At 38.5% G+C, this 13,188-nt stretch overlaps 1 protein-coding gene across 4 annotated transcripts in view; it reads left to right on the top strand.

The window, feature by feature from the left end:
- Positions 1 to 13,188, top strand: part of tiam1a (TIAM Rac1 associated GEF 1a) — a 70,628-nt gene that overhangs the window by 22,895 nt on the left and 34,545 nt on the right. For all 4 annotated transcript variants that reach the window (XM_089126559.1, XM_089126557.1, XM_089126556.1 and 1 more), the window contains one exon: positions 12,236 to 12,328. The gene's annotated coding sequence lies outside the window, so the exon portion shown is untranslated. The remainder of the gene's footprint in view (positions 1 to 12,235; positions 12,329 to 13,188) is intronic.

Here is a 13,188-nt window from a genome sequence, read left to right on the forward strand (position 1 = left end):
GACTCGTAAATGTAAGTACACATTGATGGCCTAAGACACGAAACGAGCGTTTTTTTTTTTTGTGAGAAAACGAACAGTATTTATATAGTTTTTACCTCTTGTAATCACAGTCACGTCCAAGTGATCTGAAGGCACGGACGCTTCGGTCTGCGCATGCGCCAGAAAGTGCCGGAAGTGATCTCTCGCGAGGTTGCAAAAAAAATTCAGCGTTGTCTGTTGATGTTTCGAAATCGTCTTCCATTGCGGTTTCTTGTATATCTAAATATGTTTAGATCTTCACAGTGAAAGGTAAAACTGCCGAAATCTCTGTGTAAACAATGATTGAATGAGGTAAAACAATATAAATACTGTTCGTTTTCTCACACAAACCGCTCGTTTTGTGTCTTAGGCCATCAATGTGTACTTACGTTTACGAGTCATTAAATCATGTTTAATTTGGACTTCTCTGTGCATGCTCTTTGAGGTGGACCCCATATACTTCCATTTTATGACTGACAGACACAAACGGTTTGACCTAAAAATATCAAAAATGTAAATACTGTGGAAACAAAGACACCTACATCTTGGATGCCCTGGAGGTAAGCTAAAACATTTCAAAGTGAACTATCCCTTTAACCTTATTTTGTTATCATGTTGCATTTATTTGAGAAATGCGCTTAACGATCAGATCTCAAGTAGTTGTTTTTGGTCAATCAGGACATGACGTGTATGTAACATCACACATAAGTGTCTACAGCTGTTTCTGAATCCACTATTTCCCCTCCCTCGTTCCTCAAATGCTAATTGACTTGCACAGCACATGTATGGAAATACCTTGGATGTTTATGTTGCCTCATGAATATTAGCAGTGTAAAGATTTCAAATTTGGTGCTGTTTCAGGGATGACCTCAACACAAGTTTTTTAAGTTGTCTCTTTCTTTTTTTTAAAGTAATTTTAGCTTTGTTTGAGAGAAGAGCAGCATCCAGACATATTCATCCGCGTTCATCCTTTTGTTTCTTGCCCTCCCCATTTCCCCCTCTCAGATTCCCCCAGACTGGCACTCTTTGTTCAAGCGTGTCATTGGAAGTGTGTAAATCGTGAGCCCCTCAGCCAAACATTTTCCCCTCTGATCAGTGTGAGGACCCATCTGCGGTCCTCCTCCTCCTCCTCCTCTTCTCTTCCTGCATGTCATCACTCCATTTTCCCCAGACAGAGGACACAAATTAGCCCCATTTACACTCCATTTCCCCCAACTTCACTGCCTCTAACCTGATAATGACTGGGCATCTAGATGAATTAGGATGATGGCGATGAATTGTGTGTGGGTGTGTAACATCAGGATAGACATGGGTTTCTGCAATCTGATGAACACACCTGAAAAAAAAACAAAAAAAACAAAGCAATAAGCTATGAGAAGCCTTGTGTTACAGTAATTTCACCACTGGTAAGAGGTGGTCTTAAGCTTGATGTGATGTATCGAGGTACTGTAAAATCACTGTAACACATGGTCTCACAGGCTTATTGCTTTGTATGAAATGGCAATAACAGCAAAATGATTAAAAAAAAAAACACATTCCCCACATAGTATTTACTATTACTGTTTACTCTTGCCAATACCCTTCACTCTAAACAATGCTGGGTTGTTTGAACCCAAACTTGGGTAAAATATGGACAAACCCAAATGTTGGGTTAAAAACGTAATTTCTAATTTCAACCCAACTTCAACTTTCACTATCAACTGTACATTTTTTAATTGCATTTTTTAACCCAACATTTGGGTTTGTCCATATTTGACCCAAATTTGGGTTGAAACAACCCAGCTTTTTTTAGAATGCAGCAAGTTAATTCATTAAAAAAACATATAGTGTTTAAAAATATAGAGTCATTATTTTCCCATACATATTTCCCTGAAATAATAGACGGTAACCAAATAGTCGTTAATATTGGCATTTTTGATTGAATGCTTTACTAATACACCATTAACACAACTACATATTAGAATTGTGGATAAAATAAAAGAGGAGGATAGAATTATAAAATTTTTGTCAGAATATCATGTGACTTTTTTGTTTTTTTGACATTGACATTGAGAGAAAGCGTTTTGGTCCCCTGCGGTCTTGATGTGCTCCCCACAGCTCGGCACAGTTGGCTTTACTGGCGTAATTATGGAACAGCAGATTTCGTTTGCCCCTTCGAGAGGTTTAAATGGGTCGCGTGAGAGCAGCAGACGAGATATGCTAAGCTCTGTGTTGGAGATGGGAAAGCCTTTGAGGAGCATACAGTATGGCCATTGCACTGCTTAGAGGGGTTCGTTTGAGACATGTTAGGCTCTCGGCTGGACTAGTCCTGATCCAACTTCATCCTCAGGTCAGCAGCCTTCTGAAAGAGAGAGATTTGAATGGTCCCCCCCAAGGATTTTGAGAATAAAATCAAACACAAATCTACTATTGCTTGATGTCAACCTGTGGTTGTAGATATGTATGCATGGCATGATGGGATTAGAGTGTAACTTCAAGCTTTGTTCGATCCCTGGACCATTTTTTTCATGCAGACTTTGATGTCAAACATCAAAAAACATATAAAATCTGTGACATTTTTTGCACACCTCTCTGATGTGTTAAAGACTGCTATAAGTGTAAAATTACCCTTAATTTTGGTTTCTTAATTCATCAAAGAGATTACCATGGGATGTCACCCTGGTGTATTATCAATCTCTCCTTTTTGTTCTTTCGTCATCACTATCATTAACACGTCTGCAAGGGCTTAGATAACACCGCATTCCAGGTCATGGTGCGTTATTGAACAAAAGAGAGGAAACTGGTCTGGTGGTCCCAGAGGAAATAGCTGCAAATCCTTCTCCACTTTGACCGGTGGTAAACAGACTCCCAATAAAGTCGCATTATTGATTAAAAGATATGAACAAATTAGCCTTCTTATAGTATTTTTAGCACTAGCATTACTCACTACATGATATTGAGTGTGATAAATGAGTCACACTTTTGGTTTGGCCATATTTGTTCATGTGCTAATAAAAAAGCAACTGAATACGAACAGAAATGATGATGATAACGCCACACTCAGGCTATCTCGGGTTGATGGGGGGTCAGACACACCGGTGGTCTGCGTTTAAAGCATCATCCACTCATTACCGGCTCATTGAGCTCAGCCGAACACAGGCACGGTCAGGAGCCCGGAGACATGAGGGAGGAGTCCTGTCACTTCATTTGGATTAATGGATAGTTAATATCTCCTGTCCTTTGAAGATCTTCAGAACTAGTCATATAAGGGAATGGTTACCCATGCTGTCAGGGTGTGTATATGATAGGACTTCCTTTTGTCTCTCGCTGGAGAAACATTTAACAGAGTTTTTGAAGTTTGACATGATTTATTGAGCTATTGTAGTTTAAATATGAGGTGGGTGTTTAAAATAATGAAAAAAGGGTTTATTTTGGCTGGGCTTTGTGACACTGTTATGGATAGGACAGAGGTGACAGGAAATAAGGAGGGGAGGGGGATGGGATCGGGAAGGGACCCCTGCTGGACTCATGCCGGCCGTTAGATATGCTTTCAGAATTTAGTTATTTTTATAAGTGTAAACTTTTCAATTTTGTTTTGATTTTTTTATGTTTATTTCATATTACTCTAATATATTTTATTTTAAATACATTAAAATATTGATAAATATACATTATATACTCTATTACCAGTATTTGTTAATCAACATTATTTTCCTGTTAATGAAATGGACTCTTATTTTCATGTTACATAGTAAACTAAACAAAGCTAAAACAAAAATAAAATCAAGATGAGAATCGATTGAAATAGAATTGAATATCTCAACAATTTTGCTATTTTGTGAATTTTGTGACTTTTTTTACTGAGGCACTAACATGAAAATGACATAATTTCACTTTTATTTTTATTTATTTATTTTTACAAATTTGTGATATAATTTTAAAATAAAAAGGTCAAATTTTAGATTGGTGTCCAATCCTATGGAATGCCAAAGCTGACTTCATTAAAAATAAAGAAATACATAAATAAATATGCGAAAAAATGTAAAAACGCAAAAATACATAAATAAATACAGAGTGGCAGCTTTGGCACTGCTACTCTGAGCTCGATTGCTGATTTCTGAGTTAAAACACCCCCCCCCCCCTCATTAGCATAAGGAGAAAGAAATGTAGAAATAAATAAATAAATAAATGTAGACATAAAAACATAAATGCATAAAATGTGGAAAAAAATAAATGAATAAATGTAAAAATAACATAAAACAATAAAAGTGTGAAAAATACAATTATACATAAGGAAATAAAAGTATAAATACTAATTTATTTTTACTTTTTTACATTTCTTTGTATATTTATTTATGTATTCATTTATGTATTTTTGCTTTTTTACATTTCTTTGTATATATTTATTTATGTATTTATTTATTTTTAATTAAGTCAGCTTTGGCATTCCATAGTTCTTAAGGTATTGGGTATAGGATTAAAGGATGTAGAATATGGGCATGCAGGGCATTAATATATGTTTATAAGTACTAATAAACAGCCAATATCCTAGTAGTATGCATGCTAATAAGCAATATAGCTAAGGGTTAAAATTGGGCTGAATTGGTGTTGCCAAAAAAAAATATATATATATACAGTAAAACTTTAGATAAACATTTTCAAAACATGTTCATAATTTTTTTTCATGTCTATGTAATATACTGTAACGATGAGGCAAGGAGGAATCCAAATGCCAGCACAATGGTTTAATAAAGATAATAGACAAACAAAAGGGAAATCCACGGAAACCAAAGAAACTTAGAAACAGTAACTCAGAACAAAACTCAGAAACAAGAACTCAGAAACAAGAACTCAGAAACAAGAACTCAGAACTAGACTCAGAACTAGAAACAACGCAACAGTGAAACATCGACCGACACCCAACAACTGAAACACAGGGCTTTAAATACACAGACAAACAAGCTAAACGAGGGAACAAGGGGGCGTGGTAAATCAGAACACCTGGGGAAACTTATAAACAAGAAAAACTACAAAACTACAAAACATGGCACAGAAACAGGAAATAACTAAAGTCCACACAAGACAAGGAAAACACAAGACAGGAATCGTGACATATACCCTGGTCAGTATTTTCATGTTCCACTGATGCGAATCTTTAGCTGCTTGTTTTTCTACCTCCTTCCTTGGAAAAGATGATGTTAATCTTCCCATCCTGGTGTGCATATAACGTTTTCATGCAGTGATCCGTCATACGAGTAACAAAAACATGTGAATACTTCAGTACCTGTGGTGATAAGCTTCTTATAAAGTCTCCTCTTTAAACTCTTAACCTCTCTCACTGTCGGTCTCTCTCTTGTGCTCTGTCACTCCCTCTTATCTTCTTTTATTCCCAAGGGCGTTTCATTACAGCTTTCAAGTCCCTCTCATCTCAAGCTAAGTTGGTCATTCCCGGTTGGGAATCCATGGAAGAATGTGAGAAATGGGGAGATTTGCCTGTGGGCAGGGTGGGTTTCAGTGGGTTCAGGGCTTAGGGTATTGTTAACAGGGACATGCACCAATTAGCAATGAATGTAGATGGACTATTAAAGGGATCTTAAATTAGTTTCACAGGCACAAGAAAAAGGTCAACACTGTTACGGTGGGAAGGGATTTATCGAGATGACACATTCAATGAGATTTTTACCATCAGCACTGTTTGAAAAATGACCTGCTGTGTTTTCACCTCGAGTTCAGTTCAGCACTTTTTTTTAGTAAAATATTCCTTAGGTGTGTTGACTGAGAAGAATTACACTTGTTATGAAAGGAAAAAAGAGCACCCTTGCTCCCTTGTTCAAACAAGGTGTTTGATGAATAAAAGAGAAAGAATAAAAGAAGTGAGCCTATAGATCACACCAAACAAAAGGAAAAGAAAGATGTCAGGGTAGAGAGAGAGGGAGAACTTGAGGGAGGAGCCATTATTTTCTGATACCTGAGAAGTTTTCTGTGCGTCCGTGTGTGTGCGCGTGTGGGGGGTTGGTTGGCTGTTGGAGGGAAGTGTGTCTGGGTGGGGACTGTTAAAAGAGTAAAATATTTGGTGGCCGTTGTGGCAGGAAGTTGTTTTCTATTCCAAGTCCAAGAGACAGTGAATGTACATATAAACAAAAAACAATTCATTATTATGAAAGTGGCATTGTATACTATTTTGTTATTGACACTTCTCATGATTCCATGACAACATTTACACAGAATCTGTGACAAAATTAAAGTGTCCTATAATTCATCATCCTTTTCTGATAATCTTATACTGTTGTTATTGATAGTATCAACTAGGACTGGGTGAAACAAAAAACATTACTTCAGTGACACATGATCCTTTCTAATATGTTAATTTGGTGCTTTATATTTTTTATTTATTTGTATTATCAATGTAATAAAGATGTGCTGCTTAATATTTTTTGTGATGAGTAAAAACCTCAAAAGAACAACTTCAACAGAAATCCAAACTTTTGATCAATTTAACAGTAGCACCTCATTGTAGTACACGAGATCCAGGGGGCGGAGTCGGATCCAGATCTGACGGGTGGAGTTGGGTAGGTTTAGGGGTGGGTCTAGGGATCAGGGGGTGGGGCTGGGTAGGTTTAGAGGTGGGTTTAGGTGGAGTTGGGTAGGTTTAGGGGTGGGTTTAGGGATAAGGGGGTGGAGCTGGGTAGGTTTAGGGGTGGGTTTAGGGATTAGGGGGTGGAGCTGGGTAGGTTTAGGGGTGGGGTTATGGCTCAGGGGGTGGGGCTGGGTAGGTTTAGGGATGTGTTTAGGGATCAGAGGGTGGAGTTGGGTAGGTTTAGGGTGGGTTTAAGGATCAGGGGGTGGAGTTGGGTGGGGTTAGGGGTGGGGTTAGCGATCAGGGGGTGGAGCTGGGTAGGTTTAGGGATGTGTTTAGGGATCAGAGGGTGGAGTTGGGTAGGTTTAGGGTGGGTTTAGGGATCAGTGGGTGGAGCTAGGTAGGTTTAGGGTGGGTTTAAGGATCAGGGGGTGGAGTTGGGTTGGTTTAGGGGTGGGTTTAGGTGGAGTTGGGTAGGTTTAGGGGTGGGGTTAGCGATCAGGGGGTGGAGCTGGGTAGGTTTAGGGATGGGTTTAGGGATCAGAGGGTGGAGTTGTGTAGGTTTAGGGGTGGGTTAAGGGATCAGGGGGTGGAGCTAGGTAGGTTTAGAGTGGGTTTAAGGATCAGGGGGTGGAGTTGGGTTGGTTTAGGGGTGGTGTTATGGATCAGGGGGTGGGGCTGGGTAGGTTTAGGGGTGGGGTTAGCGATCAGGGGGTGGAGCTGGGTAGGTTTAGGGATGGGTTTAGGGATCAGAGGGTGGAGTTGTGTAGGTTTAGGGGTGGGTTAAGGGATCAGGGGGTGGAGCTAGGTAGGTTTAGAGTGGGTTTAAGGATCAGGGGGTGGAGTTGGGTTGGTTTAGGGGTGGTGTTATGGATCAGGGGGTGGGGCTGGGTAGGTTTAGGGGTGGGTTTAGGGATCAGGGGGTGGAGCTGGGGAGGTTTAGGTATATGTAAGGTGGGAGAAATTTGGATCTGGATCCGACTCCTCCCTGTCGATTTCATATTCTGCAGTGAGAACCATCTCCAATTTAATGAAATTTTAATTTATAAAAAAAAAAAAATCAAAACCCAATCTTCTTTTATTAGTATTAGTATTATTGTATTTTTTCTCATATTGCTAAATGGCTCACAGAGAGTTCAGTGTACAGTTTTGAGTGCTAATTAAGAAAAAAAAAATAGAAAGAGCAAATCTATGAATTTCTGGGTACAAAATCGCATGATCTTTAGGAAACTAATGTCCAAATAAGGTTACAGCATTATTCCCAAAACTGTTTTATTTATATCATTAATAGAAAATGATATTGTATAAACTGTAAACATTTGATGCTATATGCCTCAGCACTATCTATGAAGCAATCTGTCAGCAGAGACAGACAAAGACAGTGTGGGCAGTGATTATTCTTGTGTCTTTGTCTGCGCTCTCAATTATACTAACAAGAGTAGATAGTGCGCATGCAAAATTATAGATTCCATCAGACTGAACAATGGAGCATTTCTAATCCAGACACTCCTGTGCTCACTCACTCTCTCTGTCTGGGTGTGCAGTTAAAACCCCCGTAGTCTTCCTCAACTCAGTGCAACAGTGCTGGGCTTTGGAGAGATTTTAAACCTTGCTCTTTGCCTCAGGCCTTAAAGACAAGCAGCAGAAACAAAAAGACTACGTATTGGACTAATGGGAGCAGGTTTAGGGAACGAGAATAATGCGTTTGTGTTTTGCTTCCCCCTCACTCACAGCAGTCATCACTCATTGCTTTTCTTTGTCTAGTGAACATCTATCTTCTCTTCCATCATAAATGACTAATATGAGTATGCCAGTGCTTTTTATAGTTATATTATAAAATCTAAATTGAGTTAAGTTTGCAGACTTATCCAGTCTATTTGCGGGTGCAATTTTGCAGTTCCTCTCAAGCAGGCCTGTCTGTGCTTTATAATGTGATAAATGGAGACGTTTTAGATGATTATGCTTCAGTAATGACATGTTCGCTCCACTTTTTAATTTAGTATCAAAGAGCGTTATTTGTTTCACACCCCCTATATCCGTTTGCTCAGTTTTGAGAGAGCTAAGTAAAGTTACTGAGTTACAAGCCACTCTTATCTCTATATTCCGTATAAAGGATTTGTAAAAGATTGAGAGTGTTTTGCGCTACCTGTAGGGATGTGTTAATGTGAACCAGCTCGAGGAAGCTAAAGAAAGCAAAGCTGTGATATCTTGCTTTTTAACACTCGCCTCGTGCTGGTGATCTATTCCACAGCCGCTCTTTTTGCTCAAACAAAAGATTATCTGAGAGAGGGAACGGGAGTCAGTCCGTTTCATTATTCCATTATAATGCACACCCTCCTCACGGCCAAACATTGGCTTTATTCTGCAGATGGGACGGTCGGGGGGTGGGGGACATTCATCAGAGAGGGGGGGACGGGAAAAGAAAGAAAAGATGACATGAAGAATTGTGACATGAAAAGAGGAGACAAAATGTGATGTTAAAGACAAAAATACTAACAGGTTGATAGATCGACAGACAGACAAAAAGAGAATAAGCAGTGTGGAAGCTGAGATAAGATCAGAGTGTGTGTGTGCTGGTGTGTGTGCTGGATGTGTGTGGTTTAATAACGGAGCTCAGGCTAGCACATCCTTCACTGTGAGGGAAGTGAAGTGGAGGAGGTGTCCTCCTAAGTGCCTGTGATTAAACATTCACAGTGAGACTATACAAGGCTCAGCAGGCTATTCCACCACACACACACTTCCTCCATCCTCTCCACCTGCTTCTACCCTGCAGGAGATGTCCTGCTCCAAGATAACAAGAACACATTCACAAACAACAAGAATATATGTATATATATTATATATATACATATGAGCGTCATAATTACATTTAGCGTTTGTGTTAGCTTGGGGTCTGTTGTCGTCATGCTGAGATTTATCACACATTATTATTGCTGAATCCGAATATCATGTAGGTGAGAAGTAGGAGGGAAGGAGAGAGTGGGCAGAAGGTCACTCGGTTCATTCGCTGACTCACGTTTGCCGCTCTGCTCAGCGGGATCACAGTTTCTCTCATCGATTTTCACTAACCTTTTGGTTATGACTGCAATGACATTTTAACTGTAGATCCCCGCTGAGATATTCCATCTGGAGAATGTTTTCCGAGCAGAAGATTTGATATTTAATGCGATCGGATCAGATGGTAACAGATCTGTGTTTGATTAGCACACATATGCTTATATACCGTCACAGCTCGCATTAAGAAGGGAAACGCAGTGGAAAGTCCATTTAAGGCAAGTTGGCGGCCATCTTGAGCAGCTATTTTCAGTCATTTACGTACAGCTTGTTTTCTCGAAAGACTGTAGTCTTCAAAAAAAGGTAGTTAATCGTGCATTCATGGAAGAAAGATTGTATTTATGAGTTGAACACACATGAATACCATCGCAATGTCCTAATTACAAGTTGGAAAAAAGTTCTGAGTTTCTGAGTTGGAGGCATGTCAGTGAAAAAAATATGGCGAACACAATGGATGCATCTATAATTGATGGTAAATATGTTGAAAAGTATGTTGTTAGTTTTTTACATTTACAAGAATATACTGTATAACAATTCTATTTACTGCACCTTCATAATAAAAATGAAAAACACGCCTGATGCACATTCGTTATTCAACATTTAATAATAGTAGTATATACTTGCTCTGACCAAAGGGACTTGAACGCACCTGACCTAGTAATTACGAATTTCCAATACACTGTAAAAAAATATTGATGGTTTAACTTAAAAAAGTAAGTAACCTGGTTGCCTTAAAATTTTAAGTGCATTGAACTGGAAAAAGTGAGTTAATACAATGAAGGAGATTAATTTAATCATCAGAAACTCAAAATAATAAGTTATCTCAACTAAATAAATTATTATAAAGTTGATTTGACAAAAGAAAATAAGTTGTGATTACTACACTGTAAAAAAATATTGATGGTTTAACTTAAAAAAGTAAGTAACCTGGTTGCCTTAAAATTTTAAGTGCATTGAACTGGAAAAAGTGAGTTAATCCAATGAAGGAGAATGATTTAATCATCAGAAACTCAAAATTATATGTTATCTGAACTAAATAAATTATTTAAGTTGATTTGACAAAAGAAAAAATGTTGTGATTACTGTAAAAAATATTGTTGTTTTAACTTAAAAAAGTAAGTAACCTGGTTGCCTTAAAATTTTAAGTTGATTGAACTGGAAAAAGTGAGTTAATACAATGAAGGAGATTAATTTAATCATCAGAAACTCAAAATAATAAGTTATCTCAACAAAATAAATTATTATAAAGTTGATTTGACAAAAGAAAATATGTTGTGATAACATATTTTTTTACAGTGTAGAAATGAAATGGGAACTCAAAATATCTTTTGCTAAATATCTATAGTGGATAATCAGAAATCGGAATACTAGGCTACTGGAGATGCTTTTTTTCACATCTGAGTTTTGTCCTATTTTCCACCCCCCAGTAAACTTCACATTTGAATTACTGATATAAAAGCCCAAATATATTGTGTGGGATGAATCTAATGGTAGTAGTTTGAAGGAGGGGACATAGACTGGAAGGAGGAGCAGAGATATAGAGGCAGAGCTGCAAAAAAGTGAAATGCAGTGAAAAATGGGGTCAACTCTAGTTTATGTAAGTCCACAGCAAGGTTGAGTAGACTTACCGCAATGCAGAGTTTTATCACTTCTCTGATGTACACGAACAAACTCATGCACCAGATTGTCGTCCTGAGGATCTCTATCTCTCACTTTATTGGCCTTAAAGTCTTGTTGACCCTTACTGTCGAAGCTGGACTTGATCCAGAGAAATACACACTGACCTCAACAAACACATTCACTCAAACACACACTTCTGTTTGTATCACAAACCATCTGGCAGCAAGAAACAACACAGGCACACAAGAAGACACTATACATTTTCACAGTAAAAACTAGATTTGTGTGGTCCTTACCAATGTAAACTCGCCAGCGCAATACGAGGGTGTTTTGGTTGGCTGCTACGGTGATTGAAAGGGGGTTGTCAGAAGTCAGAAGAGCCCACCCCAAGTCTCAATGCTATTCTGGTTTCTGGATATGGCTTGAGTACCTCAAAAGTTTAAATGGATCCAATTCGCAAATTTTACTCTTTATCTTTTCTTAATCCTCTTCCTCTATTTCTATCCCCTAGTTACTGGAGCAGTGACCGTGTCATTCTGAAGCTAATTCATAAAGTGCAGTGTGTAGTCTGAATCTTCAAATACTTATACCTGCTGCAGTATGGAGATGAGGTTTTCTCTCTGCTCTTCTCTCTGGATTAGTAGAAATTAGGTCAGATTGGCATTGAAAAACATATAACTGGGTTCAGCTTTACGACTACTGCTGGGTAGCCTTGATCTTCTGACATAAATGGTATTGTTGGCTTCTTAAGGAACTGAGACGAATCAGAAAATTCTTCTTCTTGTGCAGAATGGAAGTGTGTGAATATTGTTGTATAGGCTAAGTGTTGTGTGTGCTTTTGTGTGCTGTCATGGTCTCATGTGTCTTGAAATCCACCCAAAACTCCTGAACGTCTTATTTATGAACAGCAATCCAAACTATCCTTGTGTCTGAACTTAATCCTCCTCTGTTCCTTTGTTTAAAATGTGTGTTATATGTCTTTTTCAGGGAAAACTGCTGTATAGCTGATCAGGACCATGAGGTCAATAAATAAGGGCATTGCCATCTGGAAATGCATCTGATACACTGTTTCTGCCTCAGGTACTGTTGCTGATCTATATATATACATATACATATAAATATATGATGTCATGTGTTACCACAATAGAATTGTGTTTTTTAGGCAGCTCAAAACCTATAAACTGCCTTGCTGCCAATTGCAGCAATTAAGATTATATTAGATTAGATAGATTAGATTAGATAATGCCTTTATTCGTCTCACAAGTGAGAAATTTTAAGAGGAAAAATACAGCTTGACATGAGGAGAGAAAAAAGACAACCCCCAGACTATGCTCCTCTTGGAGTACAGGAAAAGAAAATACCTCAGCAACATTAGCACACAATCAGTACACTTTAAATGAACAAGACTTGCAACAGGGGTGAGGGGTGATGGGTGGGGCATGGAGGTAGCCCAGCACAGGCAAGCCATCCGGTCCTGCAGCCATTTCAGGCACTGGTCACAGACCCACCTGTCAGACTGGGGGTACAAAGCGGCGAAGGCGAGGGATGGGGTATGGGATGGGTGATTGCATATCTATATATATATATATGTAAGAGTTCATGTATGTGTAGTCCTGGCGAGACACTAGGCCTGGCATCATAATCTAGGTGCCTCAGTCCGCAGGATTGTCATAGTGATACACAGCAAGTTGCCATGGAGACAACCTTGATTAGGTCCCTGACATGTGGGAATTAAGGGGATTTAAGTTCAACAAAGTTTGCTATTAGCATTTAAATTGCATAAAAAACATACAAATATTGGGTAAAATGTTCCATTTTATTTACTTTCAGGAGTATAAATTGAATAAAATAATTAAACAATTTGGTTTAGCCTAGCTTCTGCCTAGCCCATCAGCGTCTTGAATTAAGTTTTCTCCAAAGCTTATCACAATGGGAATTGG

The sequence above is a fragment of the Pimephales promelas genome, chromosome 23, assembly GCF_988280905.1.
Source record: "Pimephales promelas chromosome 23, fPimPro1.hap1.1, whole genome shotgun sequence".
NCBI classification, from domain to species: domain Eukaryota; kingdom Metazoa; phylum Chordata; class Actinopteri; order Cypriniformes; family Leuciscidae; genus Pimephales; species Pimephales promelas.